Genomic DNA, 25,912 nt, shown 5'->3' on the forward strand with positions numbered 1-25,912 from the left:
CTCATATTTTGTATTCTAAATACGTAACGGCGGTACATGTATTCCGTTACTCCCCAACACTGGCTATGATACACTCCCCTCCGCAGTCGTCTACGTGACCTCAAATCCACACCTTCTCCATCGAATAAATGGAGCAGAAGACGAACGGTTTCTCTGTCAGTAACAATGCCATTCATCCAACACTTCTGGTGCATCCAACGATACCCATGACACTGTCCTGAGGTTGCCAGTTGTGCTTGTATAAAAGCTGCCACCTCTCCCACCTCTGTTTTGTTCTTTCTGCGCCAAAGTCGGTTGTTGTGTAAAATCCTTTCAAGTGTACGAAGGCTGATAGTAATGCCATGTGATTCAGCTAATAACGCAAGAATCTCCTCATTTGTGAAGCCACGGTTAAAATACTCAGCAATGTGTGAATTCATGATCCGTATCTGTAATACTGTTAGCATATCTGTAGCATTTGTAGCTGAGGGATTCAGCTTCCGGGTAACACGGAAATGACGTCATTCACGTAGATTACTGATTGGCAGAGCTAACTCGAAATTTTGAGTTATTTTCTCGAAATTTCGAGTTATTTTTCTCATAATTTCGAGTTACTAAGTCAAAAATTCGAGTTGCTAAGTCGAAATTTCGAGTTACTAACTTGAAATTTTGAGAAACTAAGTCGAAATTTCGAGAAAAATAACTCGAAATTTCGAGTTAAGTATCGTTTTTGTTTTTTTTTTTAGTGGCGGAAACGGGCTTCCATAGACATCAGCCAGTGCATATTGGGAATGGCACAGGCACCGATCGGTTTTCTATCGCCCATTTGCTAGGAGTAAGGGTGCCCTCCGTTTGCGAGGTGCGCCTGCTGCTTGCGGCACAGGAAGGAGAGGGCAGGGCGGCGGGGAAGTCTCTGGCTTGCTGGAGCGGTATCTAATAACCAACTCGCAAAATAAAAGAAAATAAAAACAAACCATCAAACATGAAAACAACAGACATTATGATACAGACTTATAATTTGCACAGATGTTTTTTCGAAATTCTATACACGAAAAGTGAGCGCGAGAGCCCTCGGTGCGCCTGCTTGCTGCTGAAGTCAAAGTAAACTTTATTGTCATCTCCGCTACATACAGTCCAGTATATGGAGAGACGAGACGAAGAGGCTCCAGTTACAGCAGTGCAAGTAAACAAACAATAAATATAAGAAGAGTAAGTAAATAAATATACACTTTAGTACTAGGGATAAAGGGATCAATAACAATTTAAAATTTGTAATTTAGAGTTTGATGATTTAAAGTCTCACACACAACCCGTCGAAAGGGGAGGAGACCTGGCTGCTTCCAAATAGGGCTTTGGAGCGTGATGTCACAGGGGTGGGCGTGGAAAGGATTTTGGCCCGATCCGCCATGTTGGGGGTCTAGCGCAAGTGAAAAGGGAGCGAAGGCACACTACAACATGTGAGTGAAGTTGCCCCCCCCACCTTCTTCAAATCCAACAAAAGTGGTATCAAACGTTTGTGCTACGTTTGTGATGGTTTGTGCTGCAAAAATTTTCGTTTGTGCTACTATCATTTTAAAGATAATAATAAAAATTTCTAGAGGTCATCAGAGGTCAACCAGCCCCCCCCCCCCCCCACATTAATTAAATCAAACAAAATGGGTGTCAATCAACTGTGCTACGTTTGTGCTGGTTTGTGCTGCAAAAATTTTCGTTTGTGCTGCTATCATTTTAAAGATATTAATAAAAATTTCTAGAGGTCATCAGAGGTCAACCAGCCCCCCCACATTAATTAAATCAAACAAAATGGGTGTCAATCAGTTGTGCTATGTTTTTGCTGGTTTGTGCTGCTAAAATTGGCATTTGTGCTGCTTCTGTTTTAAAGATATTAATGAAAAGGTAAAGGTCAAACAAAAATGTTTGTTTGTGCTGCTATCATTTTAAAAATTTTAATAAAATAACGTCTTGATGCGTGCTTAATTATCCAGGTAAGTAAATCCCAAAAGGTTGATTCTGTTCATCTGGACATTTTCAGTTGGAGAAACGTTTCATCACTCATCCAAATGACTTCTTCAGTCTCAGCTGACTGCAGGTTTCCCCAACCTTATAAACAGTACATTTGCATAGTGAAGGAAACTAGCACCACTGAATGAACATAGTGCTTGGGGGTTAGTTCCATGATTGTTAGTATGCAAATTCTTATGACCATTGACCAATGACAACTAATCAAAGCCTACTGATCAATGGCCATGAGTACCGATTCAGAGATGGTCAGCATCCTGACAGCCCGATGAATGAAGCTGTCTCTCAGTCTGTGTGTTCTGGCCCGGAGGCTCTTCAGTATCCTTCCTGATGGCAGCAAACTGAAGATGCTGCTGAAGGGAGGAGTGGAGTCACCTGTAATGGAGAGGACCTTCCAGATGAGGCAGGTGCAGCTGCTGATCCCCAGCAGATCCAGTTTGTGAATGAGTTGCTGGGGGATGATGATGCTGAAGGCTGAACTGAAGTCTATGAACTGTCTATGAACAGCACTCTGACATATGAGTCTCTAGTGTTCAGATGTGTGAGGGCTGAGTAAGGGGCAGTTGAAATTCCATTATCGGTTGAGCGTTTTGACCGGTATGCGAACTCAAATGGATCCAGGTTGGGGGAAAGCGATAATTTGATTTGATGCATGACTAACCGTTCAAAGCACTTCATAATGATGGAGGTGAGTTTGACAGGACGGTAGTCCTTAAAGCAGGAGGTAGATGACTTCTTGGGTACAGTAATGATGGTGGAGGCTTTGAGGCATGTGGGAACGACGGCCTGACCCTAGTGATGTGTTAAAGATGTCTGTGAAAACATTTGTGAGTTCCACAGCATAGTCCGTCAGTGCTCGGTCAAGAATGTTATCAGGACCTGGAGCTTTGCGTGTACTGATTTTGGCAAGGGATCTCCACACACTGTCTGGGGATTTGTTCACCACGGTCTGCAGAGTAAGCTTGTAGTCTGTGATGGTTTGTATTCCTTGCCACTGCCTCCAAGTATCTCTGCTGTCGCTGAAGCTTTGCTGTAGCTGATGCCACGTGACAGGTTTGCCCTTGCTGTTCTTTGGCTCACCTAATTCCCGGCTCTGAAGGCTTGCATTTTTCAACCTTAGGAGCATTTAAACCTGACCTGTGAGCCATGGTTTCTGATTGGCCCGGACAGTGATAGTCCTGGTGTCACGACCTGCAGGATTGGCAAGGTGCTGATCAGAATCTCTCCACTCCTAGCCCTCCTTCTCTTCTCTTTTTCCCTCTCTCTCCACCTCTCACCTTCTCTCCCCTGTTTTGCAGGGGCGGAACTCATGGCGGCTTCACGCCCTCGGTCCACGCCTTCCTGGATTGGGAACACCTGGGCCTCATCGGACCAGCTGGTATATTAGAAGGAGGAGATCAGCTGTTCAACGCTGGATTGTTGTGAAGGCTCTAGTCTGTACACGTCTAGCTCAAGTTTCCTGTGCCTCCATCTCAGAGACTTAACGAGTGTTTCTTTGTTCCTAGATTCTCTGGACCCGTCCCCGTGTTTCCCCGTGTGGAGTGTGGAAGGAGTGACTGGTCGCTAGCGGAGAAGAGAGAGGTTGAACTGAGCGCGTGTGTGATTTCCCCGTTTTCCCTGGAGCCCTGGACCCCTGCCCCTCACGTCTTGTATATAGCACTAACCCCGCACTGTCTGTACATACACTTGGTGAAGATCTGTAAATAAACCGTCTCTGTTTAAACGCTACTCAGGAGTCCTGCGAGTGGATCCTCTAAGCAACCCGTGACACCTGGTCTCTGTGACATCATCGATGCATTTTGGGATGTAGGCAGTAACAGTTTCTGTATATTCCTGAAAGCCTGTGGTGGAAAAGCAGTCTTGCAGTGCCTCTGAGGACCCTTCTGGCCACACCTGTAACGGCTTACAAACTGGTTTCGTGACTTTGACCAGGGGCCTGTGGGAACCCATGGCACACCTAGGTTTCTGCCTGTAGTACTGACATTTATGCAAAATAGGTGGAATTAAGACACAGTTCCAAATGCAAACACAACTGATCAGTGCTGAGAGTGGTCCTGTTGCTGAGGTTGGGGTGATCCTGTAATCTCTTATGAACTACCTCCAACGCTTCTATGACTGGGATGCAAGTGAAGACAGATGTAACATCTCTCTCTCACTGTTCATGTACTGTTTATAAAATTAGGGAAACATAACCTGCACAAACAAAATAATTTGCAGGACAAATGTTTGACATCAATTTTGTTCGATTTGAAGAAGGTAGGGGGACCAACTTCACTCACATGTGAAGGTTGGGGAAACCTGCAGTCAGCTGAGACTGAAGAAGTCATTTGGATGAGTGACGAAATGTTTCTCCAACTGAAAATGTCCAGATGAACAGAATCAACCTTTTGGGATTTACTTACCTGGATAATTAAGCACGCATCAAGACGTTATTTTATTAAAATTTTTAAAATGATAGCAGCACAAACAAAAAATTTTGCAGCACAAACCAGCACAAACGTAGCACAAACGTTTAATACCACTTTTGTTGGATTTGAAGAAGGTGGGGGGGCCAACTTCACTCACATACACAAAACAGCCATGATTCATATTTGCTGTGTGGTCGGCTGCAATGTTAGATCGCACGACCGGCAAGAGAATAAGCTTGAAAATGGTTTATTTTTTCATTCTTTCCCAACCTGGAAGCAACATGAGGCAGCTCGTGTATCGGATGTTACCAAAAGAAGGCGTCTAGCCTGGACAGCAGCTGTGAGACAAGCTGATATCCAGTTCTCTTCCATCTCCAAATATCTGTTGGTGCTCCAGACATTTTCATTCCAATAAGTTCTAAATATGTTCATATCACTCTTTATAGCCTGTTAGTTTTATTTTCGATGCGCTCTGAGGTCATAGCAAATTAGAACAAACATCCTACTGAGTGATTTTGCAGAACTACCTTCTATTTATAGAGTTGCTAATTATTTGGCATTATTGCAGGCAAACCAGCCTATGAAATGGATGAAACACATTGTGACTGGGTTCCAGCGCTACATAAGGGACCTGCTTCAAACATACCACCATGCCAATCAGATTACTTCTTCCATGTGAGGGTGAAGAGGTGACCCTTCTGGATAAGCTGGTGAAGGTTTGCTGTGTTTTGGTGAACAGTGTGGTAGTAAAACCAGGGAAAATGAAACTTGCTGCTGTTAAATATTCTTAAGTCTTTTGCTGTATAAATAGTGGTATTTTTTTTTTCAAAAGATAAAGTAAATAATGTTAGTAGTGGGTGATATCATGTAACACTGTCATGATTTTATGTAAACATTTTGTCTTTTATAAACTATAAATGACATGGATTCTACACTGTAACTGATGTGATGTTCTATAAAGTGGTTTTAATAATAAAAAAAGAGGCAAAAATTAGTTTGTTTCTTTATTCAATTTTTGAACTCAGTCAGTACATTGGTTTATGTACTCAGTCAGTAGATATTCAGTAAATGCAAATTATTTACATGGCAGTGCACTTCAGGCATAAATCTAGACCCCTATATAAAACATGATGGCATTATAGCAGTGACAACTCCTCCACAGTAGCAGGTGGGATTTTTCTTTTTTGAGGACAGCTCCTTTTACCTTTCAGTACGGATGGTCTGTTTATGTTTTGATCAAGAGCCTTTTTTTGGGCAGCTGAAGAGGAGAAGTCTATCTTATGGCCAACCACTGACTGTATCTTGGTCACATAACCCAGCAAAACCCAGTATGGAGGTTCATCTGTAACAGGCCTTGTGCCACAGATCCGCACTGTTGCTTCTACATTAAACAGAAGAGCAGCGACATGGCTGCAGGTCTCCACAACTCCGGCCATATAGGTGCAGTGGGCGGCTTCAACCTTCCCTGTGATGCTCACAGTGACCCATGGCTGTAATGCTGGTTCATTCAGTCTTTGAGAGTGCAGCACCTGAAACACACACAGACATAGTTAATTTAAAGACAAGAACTATGAGCCAAGGCCGACATAAATGTGTTTTATCTACTTTATCATAAATGTGACAGTGTTTAGAAAGTTAGCACATACATGTAATTTTTCATTTCTTTATGTGTCCATCTATAGAACGCTGCATTTTATAGGGTAAATCTGCCTGTTTTCTGTCAGAAACCTGCCTGCAGAAAATGAACCTAAAGTATGTAATGCAAGGATGTAATCGCTTTAGAGATGGAGAAAGCATAAAGTGACAATTATGAATCACCTAATATGATAAGGAGATTCTGCAGGTTATTAATCAATGTATAAAATTAAAATAAAATGTATTTTTAGTGACACAAGATACAAATATTGAAGCAAGATCTATAATTAGAATTATTTATAATAAATATGAATAAATCATTGCAATTTCTTTAACCATAAAGAATAACTAAATCCTTCATGTCACATCAATGCACTGAACTCACTATGTTATCCACCTAACAGCCTCCACATGTTCTCACTGTAATTTCCCCCTCATGAATGAATTTATGCTGCACTAATCTGAATGTTTGCAGGGAAATCAAACGCATTTCACACGCAGTACTTGAGCTGACTTACCTTTGTTTGAATGACGACTTGTACGCACTGACTCCACAGATAAGGTACGAAAATATGACAGGCTATAGCGGTTGGTCTTCAGGGTTTCTACTCCACGGCCGTGTTTCATACGGGTCCACATTTCCAATGCATGCTATTTTCTGCAAGTACCACTGCTTCGCCTCTGGACGCAATCGGTCTCTATACCGTCCGTTTTCTTTGGAGCAGCTTTTAAGCATGATTCTTGTCATCGTCCTTACAACACAGTGTCTGTTTTGATTCGTAGACCCCGAACATGGCGCCGCGCTCCCACAATGCATTGCGGGAAAGCCCTATAGAGCACATTTCATTCATAATGTTGTAAATCCAAGCCCATTATGTATTCATGATTTGAATCCTGGGTTGTGTGAAATCCCAGAAATAAACCCTAGACAAAGCGAATCTGTGAACTAAGGTGTAGGTGTATTAGGTTATGTTGTGGTGATCCTCGAGTTGGTGGATTTGTGTTCATACTGGAGTGCCAAATTAAAACCAATGGAAGATGGACAAGAAAAGTTCAAAGCCATCACGTGCTCGGTTTAGAAAAAATAGAAAAGAAGAGGAGGAGAAACAAGCAAAAGATACAGGTAAGCAGATGTGTCATTGAATAATGGCAGGTCATCCTGAAACAATCAGAATCAGAATAATTTATTAATCCCTAAGGAAATAATGTGGGTTACAGTTGCTCCAAGAAGAAATGGTAAAAATAGTAACAGTAACAGACTAAACTCCAAACAATACATTATGTTACAGATTTTAATATTAATTAGTCATTGTCAATTGTTGATTTGTCCTGTTCTCATTGTATGACGAATTATGATGGCTGTTTGGTAGCCGTTTGCATACAATGCATACTCTCTCTCTTCATATGTGTGTATGTGCGTGTTTCTCTGGTGAAATTCTGTATGACGCCAAACAGGCTAGGACCGCCACTGACCCCAGGTCCAGTTTACTTTGGTGATTTGGACTATTCCATTTCACAGCTGTTGTTAAATTCTTTTCCTCCATCTCATGTACAGGCCAACACAATCTATTTGTCGTTTCAGGTTGTAGTATTACACAACATTTTCAGATCTAATAGAAATAAAATAAGTGTTTCATAATTCACTAAATTTATTGTCTTTATTTATAACTGGCATTATTGTTTCATTCTATTCTAGAATCTTACAAGAAAGAGGCAAGATATTGTATATGTATTCCATTATGCTTTATTAGCTGCTTCGGTGAAAAGCAAATCAACAATGCAAAAAAGAAAAAAAAAAAACATATCAAAACAACTTACTGGAAAACAGTTATTCATCACCAGAGATGGGCAGTAATGCATTACAAGTAACCGTGATTCTTTTACGAGAATGTCTCATGACAGTGACGTAAGCGAGTGCGACGTTTGTCACAACAGCTGTGTGAAGATCAACAATGGATAATATATCAAGTGTGGGAGAGAGTATAAGCGTCCAGCTTTTAAAGCGTGGAAGTACTGACCATACTTTGAGTTTGATTCCATAAAAAGTGAAAAAAACATTAGCATCCGTTGTGCGTGCGAAGAAAACTTCTTTTTACAGCGGAAAAACCCCCCCCTAAACTTCCGAGCAAGCACCGGGAGTGCGCTACCACGGAATGGGAAATTTACAGAGAAACTCGCGGACTCTTCTACTGACCGCTGCGGCACACCTGCACCACTCTCAGAAAAATTATGGTTCTTAAATGGTTCTTCAGATGTCTTCATGGTTCTTTAAAGAACAAAAGGTTCTTCATCCTTAGCTATCTAAGTTTGATGGTGTAAAATGGCATAAATATTTATTCACTATAATGAGGGTGTGAATTATACTGTGTGTTTTGTTTGTGTGCGTGTGTGTGCGAAGGGGAGGGCGGGTTACCTGGCAATTACCTTTTAAGAGTAGATGGTAGGAAACTGAATATTCAAATAAAAGTTAGAAATACTTGCTTAAAAATATACTGGTGGCAGGGGTGGGGGCCAAAGCCTAAAGACCCTACCCCCAACACCCCTAACCCCGCAAACCCACTGATCACAAATAATGTGGTAATAGAATATGGAATTAATTATTAAGACGTTTATGAATATGATGAGTTAACAAACAGTAGACACAATGCACACATTCAAATACTGTACTTTAGTTTTAAATTTTAATAAAGTATTACTATTTTCTGCTTCAAGGCATTACTTTTTTAGGTTATTATATATATTAGAAAATATAGCATCATTATAATACTAGTTATTGTAAACTTTACAAACCACCCAGCAGTATGTAAATTAAAATTATAAAATACAAGTAAATAACAATTGCTCAACAGAATGTCAATGTAATGAACACACTTATGTGTAATGAACACACTAATGTGTTCATTACCGACGCACTTACTTAGTTGACAAAGCACACTGCTTAGGTAAAGGATCTCAGTACTTGTTTATCACTGAGTAATTTGTTGTGTTTCGAGCCAAATAAATGACAGAGAGAGAGAGAGAGTGACGTTAGAACACGTTGTAATGTGGCAACCTCCCGAAAGGGAGGGGGTTCAATCGTTGGGATGCGCATGCGCAGGCAGATTGCGCGGCCGGCGGGCCTTGAACTTTGTAAGGGAAAAAACAATTTCTCACGGACGGTGAGAGCGAAACGGATAACAGTCTTGAGTACCTGCTGGTCTTTGAAGCTCTGGATCCTGGGACTGTTGGAAAAGTTAAAACATTTTCATTAAAACCTTTTTACTGTTTTGTTTTTGTTACTCGTCATTGTAGCTTGCTGTTAGTGTTGTGCTAACAATAACGGTTAGCTATGTTAGATACGTTAGCCGTTGACGTTAACATAATTTAGTATCCGGTATACAGAACTGTTTTCCTAACAAAACCATGTTATAATTAAGTGAAGGTGCTCCCAACTAATTTGAACCTTTGGCTTCTAAAATATGTGGTTCTATTGCGTGCTGCGTACAGAACGTAATGTCAGCTAGACCGATTAAAATTTATAATATTGTTAAAGTCACTAAAATGGTGCCTGAAGCCTGTTGTGATGTGAGCTGTGTCTGCTCTAGAAACTCAGAAATTCATTAGAGCTGAGCCGTACATTAAATACTCACATGAACCTGTACTTTGAATTCTGTATGAGCTGTATAAAACACAGCAATGCATAAGTGTTTTGAATGAATAGAAGTGTGACACATGAGAAGGTGTGTCTTTGACTCTTCCTGTATAACTTATTTTCGGACTAGTTGACAACTTATGCTCCGGCCATTTGATGTTACCAAGATAGATGTCCTTTTGTAATATAGTTAAATTTTCTTTATACATTTCATTTATCCACCATCATACATTAAGCCAAGAAGAGTTCATTATACTAACAAGAGGTATCAACGCTGGGCCAAAGTTCAGCACGTGGTTAAAGTTTGTAATCCAGCCAGGGTGTAAATATCACTCAGCAGCCAGAGCTGAAGCAGGTAGCATCAAAATATAAATCTACTCTTCCCGGCTTAAATCACAAGACCACAAGAAAGATGACTTGTTTTAGTTCACCTCTATTAAATACTGATGTGCAAAATGTTGTGGAAAACCACAGAGCAGGCACGTATAGTGCATCTGCAGGTAAATGAACATCAAATCTCTCAGGCTAAAATCTGTATTATACTTTTAGTCTTAAGAACATATGCTGTATATTTATCACCCTTATGATAAAACCCATGTCAGCCATTGGTTTATGGACTTTGTATTTAGAAGCCTCAACATTTGCTTTATTGCTATCGCTATGTTGTTTTATTGTGAGCCTTTTGGGACCGTATTAGGATGAGGAATCAGAATCTGGAGTCGTGCACACTACTGTTACATTTAGCGTGTATCCATAAGATTTGTACGGCAGATCCAAGTTGTGCCTTGAAAACAGGAAAGTCGTCTGCATAGAGGAGAACTGTAATAGCAGGCTTGTACAAAGTGAAGCTTTGTGCTCACGCAAGAACTGGACTTGTTTATTGTTATAATGTGTTCTTGTGAATTAATTGTGTATCGCATACATTTGATTTGACTTTCTGCGAGACAACAGTCGTCCGCTGGCCAATAAAGTTTTCCAAATACCTCCACGTGATCAAGACTGGATTTAGAAAAGAATAGCAAAAAAATCTGCACCTCCTGCTTCACATGCAATTTGTATGTGTGTGTTCAGAGGCGGCAGCGAGAGGGGAGACCTTGGCTCATCCAGCTGGAGAGCCTGATCAGGAGGCGTCGAACATTAACTCTGCTCTTCCAGGGCACCCTGCAGACTCAGCTGCTGGCAACAGCGAGTGAGTGCGGCCGCCGCTGGGATGACGTGAACGCCAAACAGGAGTCCATCACAGGTCGACTGCAGGTATGCGAGTCAGACCTTCTGAGGAGGGTTTCACTTTTCTCTCTTCTTTATAATTGACCCTTGTTTTCTCTCTCTCAGCTCCTTGTCTCAGAGTGGGAGGGATTTGAAGCACAAAGGGAGGAGCTTGTTGTTTGGTTGGCTGATATGGATGTCCACCTGAGTGAATTTGACCAGCTAACAGGAAACACCTGTGAAAAGCTGAAACAACTGCAGGTGTGGGCTTGTTTTGATATGACATATATTTGATATGATACATACGTTAAGAGACATTATCCTAAACTGGACTAACAAAGGACCATGAGTCCAACATGAAACTAACCTTACATAACGTAAGGCTGAAGTTCATTGATAATTTTAATCCAAAACTTTGTTTTGTTGAAATATTTTTACTGAACATGCAAACATCTGCTGATGAAAATGTCTTGATCTTGATTGGTCTGTGAAGCTATTGCTATTTCTAATGTGTTTTTTATCACTTTCTGATGTTTTATTACTTAAACAATACATGTATTAATTGTTGTGTTATCTTTATTGTATTTATATATATTTATTTATTTATAGTATAGTAAAAATGTTTAATTATTACTGTTTAAATCACTAATATGTGACATGTATTAGTAGTGATGTGATGCTGAGGGTTAAAATGCCTTTTTGTCTTTTGGTATACTACAAAACAGCAATAAACCATTAATATATGTCTATGCTGTGCTCATATTTATTTTACCCTACTCAAGTTCAATTTATGATACATTTTATTTTGAAAGATTTAAAATGGTTCATTAAAGAACCATTTCAAAAAAGGTTCTTTGAAAAACCATTAAAGGTGCCCCAAAGAACCATTTCTTGATGGTTCTTTGGGGCACCTTTAAAGGTTCTTCAATGAACCACTGAAAGAAATGGTTCTTCAAAGAACCATTGTTTGAAAGGTTCTTTGTGGCACCAAAAAAGGTTCTTTTATGACATCAGTCTAAAGAACCACTTTTGGTTCCAGTTGGCACCTTTATTTTTCTGAGTGCAGGGCAAACCTCCGCCTACCCCACTCCTGCTTTACAGGTGAAAATAGAGCAACAGGACCGCTAGTCTTTGACTTTATTTATTTTCTGCTGTGTTTTACTTGCATCTATTTGAAAGAGTGAGTGTAAACACAATATTTTATTTTATGTACTAGAATGTGCAGAAAATAGGTTTAAATGTTAAACAAATGTCTTCCAGTCAGAGAATGTTGCATATAATTAAAAATTTTAAAGGATTAAAACTAATGAAACAAGTTTTAAAAAGAGACATTTCCATTTGATTACATTTTGTATGATTGATTATGCAGAAAAAGTAGAATTGGGCTGAAAAATCTATTGCCTTATCACCTATTCAGGTTGTAAATCGTGTTTTTAAAAAGTAACTAAGTAATTAATTACTTTTGAAAATAAGTAATCAGTAAAGTAACGGGTTGACTTTTTGGGGAAATAATCAGTAATTAGTTACTGATTACTTTTTTCAAGTAACTTGACCAACACTGTTCATCACTTGATTACTTCAATACAACACTTGGGCACATATATGCGGGAGTTTTTGTGGCTGTTTTGATATCGCTCTCTCCCTCTTAACCGATCAAATCTCGCCATGGAAGCAGCTTTAAACTCGGTCTGACCCAGGTTGATAGAGGGTGCCCAGTCTGGATCGCATTTTGTAGGCTGGTTTTCCTACAAAACACAACAAACATTAGCCCGCAAAGCCACAGTGAACAAAGCAGCATAGCACGACAAACTCAGTATAAATCAATATAAGACTTATTTGTAACTTACATCAACAATTATGTTATGATAACTTACGCAATAACTACAACAGAAGACTTACCTTTGTGGAAATGGTTGGAGCAGACTAACATGTAAGCTGGATTGTGCCTGAAACGTTATAATTGGTCTTCAATCCAGGCCATCCGTCAGCTCTTTGTTACTTCGGAAACATGGCTTGAACAATTTCTCTTCCACGACAGAATCCGATAAAAGCCGATCTCTTTACCCGTCGGCTTCCCGTGACTGTCATGCGACCGGCTATTGCAGTTAATAATACAACAGCTTCTTGCCATTATTTGTGTTTCTTTTTATCGCTGTGTGACTGTTTTCATGTGAAAGCCTGCGTGTGCTAGTACCGCTTGCCACTCATACTTACAATTCTTTGCGGTTTTACCCCGGAAATGACATCACATTTTCAATCTCTATTGCTAAGGACTCAGGGAAAGAGAGGAGCGGCTGAGAATTGGAACAGCCTTACATTCGTCTCTCTGTAACAATGTGACACTGGATGTCCGCCTGTTGAAACTACATTGTGCTGAAGATGGACTACAAAACAAACATCTTACTTCGTCACAATGTCTTCTAACCCTGTTGTTTTATGGAGGTCATTGTGGTAGGACTTGACTTAAGCGGTCAAAGAAGTGCAGGAGACTGATGCTGTCCAGTGTAGCAAGTGATTTATTTACCATTTTGTGACCCAAATAATACTTAAAAAAATAAATAAATAAGAAACTCAACTCTATTATTAACTTAGTTCAACTAAATATAACTGAACTCAAATCAACGGAAATTAAGGTCAAACTGCACACATCTACACTGACCTGAACGTTTCTTCTCAAACACCTGAGTTTTTCTGCTTAAATAGTCCACTTAACCAAACAATGGCTGTGTCCCAATTCAGGGTATGCACGCTTGAAGTACGCACACTACGTGTACTACGGACGGTGCGTACTATAAGTACGGGAAGTGCGGAAGTGAGAGGCTTGTGAAATGGGATGGTCTAGCCTTCGTCGCGCTGTTCAGGTTGCCTAGCAACCATGATACTAACCGCGAGAAACGTGTCATACAGCTTTGTTTGACAGAAATGAGGGAGAAAAAAATGTTCTGTTGGTCCTTCATTTTTGTCATGACATCACTTTGATTAGTTGAGTATCTGAGGCTGAGACCACGGGACTGTAAAACATGATTGTTGGGCTTCATTTCTGTAGTGAACAGTCATTTCAAGATTAGTTAGTAAATAACAATCAGCTAATGTTGTTCATGAGACTAAAATCATCTCACTGTGGTAATGTAAATATAATATGGCCAATATTATATGTATTCTCAGATTATTATGGTATATATATATATATATATATATATATATATATATATATATATATATATATATATATATTACAGCAGTGAGCTTGAACTCTGGGTCAAAGAATAAAGTTGCAGTTATTTATATTTCCTATCACCTTAAATCTTCACTCAAAGACAAGTATCTTTGACAGTGTATATATAGATGTATTATATATAAGAGACAAATATTGTTCGTCTAATATGTTGGCATTACTAAATTTGGCTCAATGCTTACATATATGTGTAAAAAGGAAAATGTACGAGCTGTGATAACTGTTTCTGATAAAATGAAGAGTAGACTGATATATTAAATATTCCTTTATTGGGTGAGAAAATCAGACCATGTCATAACTGCTTTAAGTCATACAGAATAGATATCAGAGCCTTAAACAGGCTGACTTCTGCTAAATGGGTCAAACTGGGCAGAAAGTAAACAAACACATAACATCCTTATAGAATATGATGGAACACTATAGATCAACTTACCTCAGAATATATAAAGCATATAAACAATTACAGCAATATGATGCAACAAACACAGCAGTACTACTAATCCAAAATACTCAAAGCTTCATAGAACTGAAACAAACATTTATTTTTAGCTCCATTCTGCTGCTGATACATACTTTAGGTTTCTGAATATTAAACTTGTTTCTGCCTTTCATAGTGTGTAACTTGTCTCCAAAACAAGACAAAACTCCAAAACACAGACTTAACAACGTGGTGTATGCTGTACAGTGCAGCGAGGAATGCCCAGACCTCTACATTGGAGAGACCAAACAGCCACTTCACAAGCGCATGGCACAACATAGAAGAGCTACCTCCACGGGACAAGACTCAGCAGTCCATCTGCATCTTAAGGATAAAGGTCACTCTTTCGAGGATGCCAATGTTCACATTTTGGACAGAGAGGACAGATGGTTTGAAAGAGGAGTGAAAGAGGCCATCTACGTCCACTGTGAGCGACCATCTTTGAACAGAGGCGGTGGTTTACGTCACCAATTGTCTGCCATCTATAATCCAGTTTTGAGATCCCTTCCCAGACGCCTTAACGCCCACTCACATTCTGGGCCATCTGACCTCAGGAATTCACATGACAGGGTGGGGCCAGGTTTAACAATGAGCTCACCCGAAACCCTGGCTGATTAGGTCCCACACCCGCTTTCACACCTTGGCTCATGTGATTAGAGGATCACCAGGGGGTCCTTTGTCCCTCTTTGGGGGGATACTCCCACTGGGTTTAAATCTGGGACTCTCGGCCATTTGACCTTAGAACTGAAGAAGCTTCTCGGATGAGAGGTGAAACGTCTTCAAGCAACTTTAAGAAGTCCAGACGCTTTTCTTTCCAAGCTCCTTAGACTACGATGACCTGGATGACTGAGAACCTTCACAGACACTTGTGACAGAACAATAAATATTTTATTTTGATTATATAAGTAATGTAAGTACAAAACAAACTTGTGGTAGGCCTAAACTTATTTTCAGAATAATTACATCTGAGACTTTGTTTCATTGTAAGATTATAACAGTGATGGCAATATAATTGTGTGTTGTTCAGCAGAACAGTGTCCAGTATGTTGGCTGTTATACGTTGTTGTGTTTGAAAATAAAAGTTGGGCTCATTTTAACATCATTACAAAAAGTGTTGTTAATTATTTTTAATCATATTCATGTTACCACAAATTGTTTTTTCATTTAGTTGAACTTGAAATGTTTGTCAGTAGGTAAACAATTAGTATTGTACAGTCAGAAATATCAAGTTATTCTTAATACTGCAGACTTGCAATGTATAAGTTGTCCTAACAGTTATCTTAAGTAAGCTTTACTTAGTTGCTTTGAGGCATCGAGTTTCCTTGATTTTTTGAGTTCTGGGAACTAACACGGCTGTACAGAGTACTCAAAATAAATACGTTGTCCCAATTTAGTCATTTTTAGCTAAGCTTTACTCAATTTTTTTGAGGCAACGAGTTTCCTTAATTTTTTTGAGTTCTGGGAACTAATTAGATTTTACAGTGCAGCAAAATATTAAATATAAAGAAGAATTGAAATTTAACTGAGGTAAATGAATAAATTAAAAAAAGAAGTTAATTTTGGAAACACTAAGAAAGTTCAAAAGAAAGATATCTATCTATAGATATATAGACACACACATATAGATATAGAGATATATCTCTCTATATATCTATATAGATATACATATCTATACATGCAGTTTCCTAAATGTAACATTCAGGATTATTCACTGCAGCTCCAGAAATCAGAGCTACCTCATTAGATCCAAGTGTGACATCAGCTGACACTCTTTACAGGAGATTCCATCTGAACTCTGTGGAGCCTGATCTCAAGGTTTTTAAGTCTGACCCTGAAACCAGAAGAGGCTCTTTCCCTCTCTTCAGATTCATTGTGATCCAGTGATTTCAGTCCTGCATGATCAGGCTGATGTTTGCACAGAGCAGATAATGAAGTGAATGGTTTTGCACATTGGTAACAGTGAAACAGTTTATTTACAGTGTGGGATCGTTTGTGTTCGGAGTATGAACTGACATTCCTGAAGCTCTTGTCACACTGGTCACAGCTGAAGTTCACTTCCATGTATGTACGTTCATGTTTGTTATGATGACCTGATTGTGAGAAGCTTTTGTCACAGTGTCTGCACTTGTATGGTGTGTCTCCTGTGTGGATTCCCTTATGCTTTTTCTTTAAACCCATGTGCAGTGGTGAAGGATGACCCAAACTGGTCACAGATGTGCTTTTTGACCCCACTGTGGAAGAGTTCATGTATGTACTTAGTGTGTGCCTCTCCCACATTCTTTGCGGTAGTTCATTTTGTTCATTTTGTCTTCAGTGTGTCTACGTTGATGTCATTTTAGGTCCCATAATTTATTGGAAGTTTTTCCACAAAGGTCACAGAGAAACTCTTTCCCACCACCACATTGACAACAGGGCTGAGAACTGGATCCATCTGCGTTGCTCCACTTCTAAACAAAGACAGGGTAAATCATGGAATTCCTTCAACATTTTTATCCTGAACATCGCCTGAAATAAAGAGCATCTCTGCCAACGTCCAATTACATTCTACTGTTTACATTATAACACTTAGCTTAGTGGGCGAAAATGACTCTTCATTTTACCAAATAGTTCATTCAGTATAACTCCATAAGTTTACTGATCAGACTTGTTCCAAACACTCAGGTTAAAATTACAAGATAAAAAACAAAATACATACCTCACAGTAACTGCACTTGTAGAGTTACTTTCTGGTGTGGATCTGTTGGTGGATTTTCAGGTGATGTGGAGATTTAAAAGTCTTCTCACACAGGTCACATTTATAAGGTCTCTCCTCAGAGTGGCTAAACATGTGTCGCTGTAATTGTGCACCTGTTGCAAACAGTTTCCCACACTGATCACAGCAGGAAACATCATTTCCAGTGTGAATCCGTAGGTGAATATTTCGGTAGTGTTTGTTGTTGAAAGTTTTTTCACAAAAGTCGCAGCTGTACGCCTTAATTCCACTGTGGATGAGTCTATGTTTTTTTAAGTTTTGAGACAGGTTAAAAGACTTTCCACACAACTCACAGTTGTAAGGTTTAACTCCACTGTGGATGACGTGATGTGTTTTTAAGTTTTGAGCCTGGGTAAAAGACTTTCCACAGAAGTCACAGCTGTAAGGTTTAATTCCACTGTGGATGAGTTGGTGTGCTTTTAAGCCTCCAGCCTGGGTAAAAGACTTTCCACACAAGTCACAGTAGTGTGCTTTAAATCCACTGTGGGTGACTTGGTGTATTTTTAACCCTCCAGCCTTCGTAAAAGACTTTCCGCAGAACTCACAGCTGTAAGGTTTAACTCCACTGTGGATGAGTTGGTGTGTTTTTAAGCTTCCAGGCTGGGTAAAAGACTTCCCACACAACTCACAGGTGTAAGGTTTAATTCCACTGTGGATGAGTTCGTGTGCTTTTAAGCCTCCAGCCTGGGTAAAAGACTTTCCACACAAGTCACAGCTGTATGCTTTCACTCCACTGTGGATGACTTGATGTTTTTTTAAGCTTTGAACCTGGGTAAAAGAATTTCCACACAAATCACAGCTGTATGCTTTCTCTCCACTGTGGATGACTTGGTGCTTTTTTAAGCTTTCAGCCAGGGTAAAAGACTTTCCACACAAGTCACAGCTGTAAGCTTTAACTCCACTGTGGATGAGTCGGTGTCTTTTTAGGCTTCCAGCCCGGGTAAAATCCTTCCAACACTCATCACAGCTGTAGGTTTTCTCTCCCTTTCTTCTGTGACGTTTGTCCGCCTCCTGAGAGCGCTGACTTCTCGCTCCATGTTGGTCCTGCAGTGACAGAGATACAAACAGAGACAGTGAGTGTGCTACAATCAGAGTTGTAATCAAAATTACATATTGAAGAAATATCGATAAGTGGAGAAAATCTTTTACTCATAAAGAGTTGTGAGTTCAACTGATGATATTGTTGTTTCAATGTGTGTAGATAATATATAATCTTTGTATTTTCTTGCAACTTCTGTGGTTTTTGATTTTGAATGTAGATTCTGTATATATGGAGGAGCCCAGGATGGAAAAGATAAAGCTGCTGTTAACATGTTTTTAAAAACCAACCAGCTGTGCACACAGTTTCAATAACAGTGTAACAGTGATATTTTTCTCACCTTTTGTGTTGAAGTCATTGTTTCCTCTGTAGTGGCTGAGCTGAGTCCAAATGGCTGAAATTGTTCCTCTGTTGCTCCACCAGACTCTTCTCCTGCTGTTACTCAGCTGGGACACAAAAAGTATATAGACGTATTTTATCCCTGACAAAAAGAAGCAGAGCAAATAAACATGACTAAACTCCTCAGTGACAACAATACATATGAACCTTCAAGGTGAAACCCCAGAAGCAGCTACAAAAAGAAAGTCATCAGTTGCTTACAAGAACTTGAAAGGGAAAAACCCACTGACTGTCCTGTATATCACCACCTTTACCCAGGGGATGCTACACCCTATATATGGACTTCATCCACAAAAAAGGATTCCCGCTCAGACTCATTGGTAGCTGTAATGAACCGCTGATCTGTACCATAAGTCATCCTTGCGGGAGTTGTCGGAACTGGATGCGCAGTCGCACTAAGGACAGATGTGCTCAGAGGCATGCCCCGTAACGTGTATGAGCAGTCTGTCGTGCGGCAGGAATAAGTTTTACAAAGTCCATGTAAGTTACAATAATACTTTGATAAGTATGATAAGTGTGTTTCTAATGTAAGGTATGTTATTGCGTTTGTATTGTGAGCTATCTGAAAACCTTTTGTTCTGTACTTACGTTACTTACATCCATGTGCTATTCTTAGCTTAGACATGTGTGTCATGCAAGCTAGCAGCACCTCATGAGAAACGGGCCGAAGTGTTTAAGTGTTCACCGGAGTTTGCACCCTTGGCAAGCGGACTGAGGTATGTGATGAGAGGTGATCTGTTGTTATATTTTATTTGACCGAACTGTGTAACCCTTTGATGTTGTTTGAAGTAACCACTTTTTGTTTTATTTAATCTGTGACTGTATATCTCAGAATTACTTGTTTGAACTTACCTGAATTAACTTAAGCTCATTGTTGTTATTGCTCATTGTTATACTTCAAAAGGGCTGTAAGGGTATCAATTCTTTTCTTATTTTATAGTTTTCACGGTGCTCAATGTCCAGAGAATGAGCCGTGTGTTGTGAGGAAATAAATGGCTGCACCCGTTAGAGACTCTTCTATCGTTCTTGATGCCAAGGGCTGCTACAGTAGCAGTATAAACTCAGCCACCTACAACATTTCCAAGCACCTCATTACCATCCTAGACGCTAGATGTTTTTTACATTATTCTGAAACAAGAAGGTGTAGCAAACAGATTTTTGTTTGGGGGAAAAAAAAGGGGGGGGGTAATTAAAATGACATACATGAGCACAAAATGTATTAATCTTACTAACACATACACACACATGCAATAAAGCTCATGAAGACCAGATGATTTTAAGCATGTTTTTCTGATTTTATCATCTTGCTCGGTTCACTTAGTGCAGGGGTCTCAAACTCAAATGAGCCGCACGCCACTTCTGGCTTCATTGGAGGGCCACCTTAGTGTCCAAGTAGTACAAAAAAACAAACAAACATGAAAACACCCACTAATATTTCCTAAAATGTAGTGTTTTGTTTTATTTAATTCCAAATATTGTGTAACAAGACAAAATTGCAAACATGAACGCAATTTTTTTTCTCACTCTTAACTATCTGAAGCCTTTCAGTTTCATTTCTCATGTGCAAGTTAGCACAGGGTCAACATTGAAATGAAATGTATTTGAGGAGCAGAAGACAGTCACTCAGCAGTATAGTACAGTATAGTACAGGTTCTGGCCAGACATGTGGCAGCACTTTTGCTACAATTTTGTTTGTATTTAACAAAATAAAACTGCAGGGTTAAGCGTACACATTAGTTTTTCGACTGCAAGTGAAAATTGTTTTCTTTCCAAATAAATCTCTCAATGAGATTCAATCAAACATATCCCTCAATATGTCTGGGGCTGTGTCCCAATTAAGAGAAGTACGAATTTTGAGACCTATTAAGTCACAGCGACGCAACAACGGCTGTCCCAATCTGAAGTGTACTCCAAATATTCAGAAACCTAAAGTATGTGTCAGCAGCAGAATGGAGCTAAAAATAAATGTTTGTTTCAGTTCTATGAAGCTTTGAGTATTTTGGATTAGTAGTACTGCTGAGTTTGTTGCATCATATTGCTGTAATTGTTTATACGCTTTATATATTCTGAGGTAAGTTGATCTATAGTGTTACATCATATTCTATAAGGATGTTATGTGTTTGTATACTTTCTGCCCAGTTTGACCCATTTAGCAGAAGTCAGCCTGTTTAAGGCTCTGATATCTATTCTGTATGACTGAAAGCAGTTATGACATGGTCTGATTTTCTCACCCAATAAAGGAATATTTAATATATCAGTCTACTCTTCATTCTATCAGAAGCAGTTATCACAGCTCGTACATTTGCTTTTTACACATATATGTCAGCATTGAGGCAAATTTAGCAATGCCCAAATATTAAACAAACAATTAGGGGTGGGCGGTATAAACGGTATACTGTATGAATTTGGCCAACGGTAGAGATTTTGGCTATACCACTTTACCGCGATAGCACATGTTGATGATGTCTTCAAGCTACACCTGTTTTGCAGTGATGGGAATAACGGCATTACTTTTTCAGGAACGAGTAATCTAACTAATTACCATTCCTATCGTTACAACGCCGTTACAGTTACTAACAAGAAAATGCGGTCCGTTACTATTTTTCGACAAACAGACGGTTGAAGCTGTGTTCAGCTTACCGCGTCTTATATCAGTTGCACTAGCCATACGAGAAGTCCGATCACTTTCTTTCTAAGCTTCTTAGACTCAGAACAAAAGCTGTCCAGCTTTGTTTGTCTATCAAAACCCTTTTTACAAATCCTGCTGGAATACGTCAGGTTACAGCTGCAGACAAAGCAAGATGGAAATAATTGAACAAGCAAGCAAGCGCTCAGCTTCTCCCAGCATGCTGAGCTAATGATTAGTTCGTGTTTTTCTGCAAACACTCTCTCACCCTTCTCTCAAGACACCGAGGAGAGCAGCAGAAGACTTCATTCAGGAGCTGTTGAAGTTTTTCACTGATTCTTTTTGATGGCAGCGATCAGGACTGCGGTCAAGTGAGCCCTCACTTGCGAAGTCACAGTCAAGCTAGCCGCCCCGCCAGCCGCACCTAAAATGTGGTTGCACTATTCTTACGCATATTACGGTATGGATGCCGACTGGCTTAGAAACGCAGTCTTTTGTGTCCTGACACTATTTAACTTCACAATCCACTCCGTTTTGGTTCATCTCCACTTTTCCACAGCCAAGATTACTGTACGAATCAGAGAAAATTAACAATAAAATTTGCCTAATATACAGTACTGTACTTTTAATATCTTCATCTTTGACCTCAGAATACATTATAAACTGTAAGAGGTGCCGCAGATATCTCACTGGATTCTGACTCTAGGCTGTCTCCACTCTTCACCCTGTGATCCACAGACAAATTTACTGTACTCTTTTTGAGAAAATTGATATTAAACTTTGCACAATTTACTTTACTGTACTCTATTTATTCCCATCTTTGACCTCAGATTACAGGAAAACTGTACGAGGTGCCGCAGATATCTCACTGGATTCTGACTCTGGGCAACCCCCACTCTTCACCATGTGATCCACAGACAAATTTACTGTACGGTTTCTGAGATTGCTGTGTTAACAGAGTATGACAGAGGCTAAGAAAATATACTGCCTAAAATATTATCAAATTTAAACAAGAAATTACAAAATTTCTACATTTGCTGTCATTGCCGTGTGTTCAGTAGAGCATTATTTAGTCATAAAAATACATATCATTGAAATATCATCAGTAAAAGAAATACTCTCACTATGTAAGACATGTTAGCAAATTCAGTTAATAAATATCAAATCTATACAGATGTTTAAAGGCATAATGCATAGCATGTTTGTTTCTTATGGCTTACAAATGTGTTTGCCTTTAACATAATTTACATTTAATTTATACAGTTTCACAGACGAAACAATAAAATAAGTTTCCTGAACTGTTATTCATGGCCAAGATTTTGAATCCTTTTGAGGGTGATGCATTATCCATGAAGGTGGGCAATTTGTTCATTGACCTCTGACCCTCGCTGACTCTGACGCCTCCTAATTCTGCTTCCAGCCTTGATGATTAATTTGTTCTTCCTTTTGGCATCCCTGTCACTGATGCTGTCACCAGTTGTCCACCAGTCTAATCTGCAATTCCGGTGAACCCAGAATTACCTGTATCTTTGTAATGTTTCCAAAAAAAAAAAAAAAAAAAAAAAAAAAAAAAATATATATATATATATATATATATATATATATATATATATATATATATATATATATATATATATATATATTGATTTTTGTTACAGTGCTCCATAATCAACAGACATTAACAAGACAGACAATACACTAACTAAGAATAGTACAATATATACAGGCATATATATACATAAGTCGTTTATTAATAAATAGCTAAAGAAGAAAAAGAAAGAAAAAGAACAAAGAAACATGTGTGTGTTAAGTGGATGAGTTATAGAGGGAGATGGCCACAGGCAGGAATGATTTCCTGTGTCGTTCAGTGGTGCTTTTCGGTACTCTCAGTCTCTCACTGAACGCGCTCCTGTGACTGACCAGCATGTCATGGAGTGGGTGGGAGGTGTTATCCAACATTGCCTTTATCTTGGACAACATCTTGAGGGTGTCCAGCTCCATCCCCACAACACTACTGGCCTTACGGATCAGTTTATCGAGTCTGTTGGCATCTGCGACCCTCAGCCTGCTCCCCCAGCATGCAACAGCATAGAGGATCAACCCGTTCTCACTCCCAAATCGTAACATTTTACGCTAGGTGACAAATCGTCAACATATTACGTTTTCGGGCACCCAAGCCGTTCCTACGTCACGACATCAGAAAACTGCGGACACATGAGAACCGTTTGGACTCAATCTACACATCTTCGCTTTTTCCCTTAAAATCGCTTTAGAAAACACTATTTCACCTCATTAAAGTGCTGGTTAAGGTTAGGAATAAGGTTATGGTTAGGTTTAGCGATAAGGTTAGGTTTAGGCTTAGGTATACGGTTATGGTTAGGTTTAGGGATAAGGTTAGGTTTAGGCGTAGGGATACGGTTATGGTTAAGGTTAGGAATAAGGTTATGGTTAGGCAGAAGGTTATGGTTAAGGTTAGGCATAAGGTTATGGTTAGGCTTAGTGATAAGGTTAAGTTTAGGGCTGCAGTACAGGGCTGGAAACCGCCGCGTACCATAACAACGTGGAAGGTCACCTTTCGCGTTCCTTAGGAACGCCGCAGGACGTGACAAAACGTCGGGATGTTACGCCTCGGGAGTGAGAACGGGCTCAGAGGATCGCACTGGCCACAACAGACTCATAGAAAATCCTGCCAGAAAATGCTCAGAAAATGCTAATTTTCTCTGATTCGTACAGTAATCTTGACTGTGGATCACAAGGGGAAAAGTGGAGATGAACCAAAACGGAGTGGATTGTGAAGTTAAATAGTGTCAGGACACAAAAGACTGCGTTTCTAAGCCAGTCGGCATCCATACCGTAATATGCGTAAGAATAGTGCAACCACATTTTAGGTGCGGCTGGCGGGGCGGCTAGCTTGACTGTGACTTCGCAAGTGAGGGCTCACTTGACCGCAGTTGCTGCAAGCAGCAGGCGCACCTCGCAAACAGAGGGTGCCCTTACTCCCAGCAAATGGGCGGTAGAAACCGATCGGTGCCTATGCCATTCCCAAAATCTGCTGGCATGATGTCGGGGCAGCATGAGTACAAACATTTTTTTTCTTTGCCGATGCCCGTGATGTCGCCCCGGGCTGTGCTGCCACACATCTGTTCGACCAAAGCCAGTTAATCTGCGACGCCTGTTAAGCTGAAACACCGGTCTCTACTCAAAATGGCCAGCCCTGAATGCATCTGGAGATCTGAAGTCCAATTCTAAAGGCTGATTTCCTTCCTCAGGCTTGTACCTGTGGCTTCCTGTCCTTTTCTGGGGGTTGGTTGTTCTCCTGCCCTGCACCCCATCCTTTTGTTCATATCCAAAGACTATTTTTCTATATCTGTTCTTACCCCCTAAAAACCGCCATATTATAATGTTGCAAGCAATCAAAAACTCTACAGTCTGTCTAACTCCAGTGTATACCAAGCGATCTATTATTCTCAACAGAGCTAAAATCAACATAAACTGAACCCACATTAAAGTTAGCTCGGTGCTTACCTTTAGATGAGCCCACAAACCGAGAGAAACTCCGTGATGAAGCTGGAAGTCTTAAGAAACAGATCAGGGAGCAGAGACCCACGTGGTTCACGCTGATCTCAGCTACAATCCAGGAGACAAAGGGTGTGCAGATCGATGCAGATATCGATCCAAACGTTGGTAGTGGTATTTGTTCCTAAGTTTACTACTTTACTCCCGTTTCATGAAAAAGCAGCTCTCTTCTTCTTCTTCAGTCAAGTTTAACGGCAGCTTGCATCCAAAACTGTTGCATTACTGCCATCTCCTGGCTGTTAATCATCCGTCACTCCTGAATCCTTAGATCCTCTTGATGAGACCAGTATTTCTCAAAAAACGAAAAACCACCACTTTCCCTTCACCATGACTTAACTTATTAACCACTTGTTCAAACGTAAGTTCCCTTCCACCACTCATTTCACCCCACATCACCCTCCTGTGACTTGCATACTTCCTACAACCAAGGAGTACATGCTCAACCGTCTCCATATCAGTGCACCCATCACACAACCCAGTCGGATGTTTACCTATCCTAAAAAGAGTACCATTTAAAAAGCAGTGGCCCATTCGTAGTCTACTGATAACAACCTCCTCTTGTCTCTTTAATCCGCTACTCCTCTTAGCATCTATTGTGTTTTGCACCCTATATAAATGTCTCCCTTTTGTTTCATTATCACATGCCATTTGCCAGAAGTTCTTACTTTCTGCCCAAACTATACTTTTCCCTTCAGATTTTGACAGTCGTATCTGTACATCTATGTCGACTCTTTTAACAGCTGCTTTGGCCAACCTATCTGCGCTTTCATTACCCAAAATACCCACATGAGCCGGAGTCCACATTATTACTACATGTTTATTTTGGTCAGACAGTCTATGATGAGCAAAAAGAATGTCATACAGAATTTGCTGCTGGGTAGTTGTGTTTTCTTGTTCAATACTTAATAATGCGGACAATGAATCACTGC

At 39.9% G+C, this 25,912-nt stretch overlaps 1 long non-coding RNA gene across 2 annotated transcripts; it reads right to left on the minus strand.

The window, feature by feature from the left end:
• Positions 1–16,217: 16,217 nt before the first annotated feature.
• Positions 16,218–25,147, minus strand: LOC134623236 (uncharacterized). 2 transcript variants are annotated; one of them, XR_010573438.1, is made up of 4 exons: positions 24,933–25,147; positions 18,723–18,863; positions 17,287–18,387; positions 16,218–17,038 (listed from the first exon to the last, which is right to left on the minus strand). It is a non-coding gene; the product is annotated as an uncharacterized LOC134623236 (long non-coding RNA). The 2 variants fall into 2 exon arrangements; XR_010573437.1 differs by having other exon boundaries at positions 18,723–18,828; positions 24,933–25,146.
• Between the last annotated feature and the right edge of the window lie 765 nt (positions 25,148–25,912).

This window comes from Pelmatolapia mariae, unplaced genomic scaffold (genome assembly GCF_036321145.2).
Source record: "Pelmatolapia mariae isolate MD_Pm_ZW unplaced genomic scaffold, Pm_UMD_F_2 NODE_ptg000484l+_length_81885_cov_1, whole genome shotgun sequence".
NCBI classification, from domain to species: Eukaryota; Metazoa; Chordata; class Actinopteri; order Cichliformes; family Cichlidae; genus Pelmatolapia; species Pelmatolapia mariae.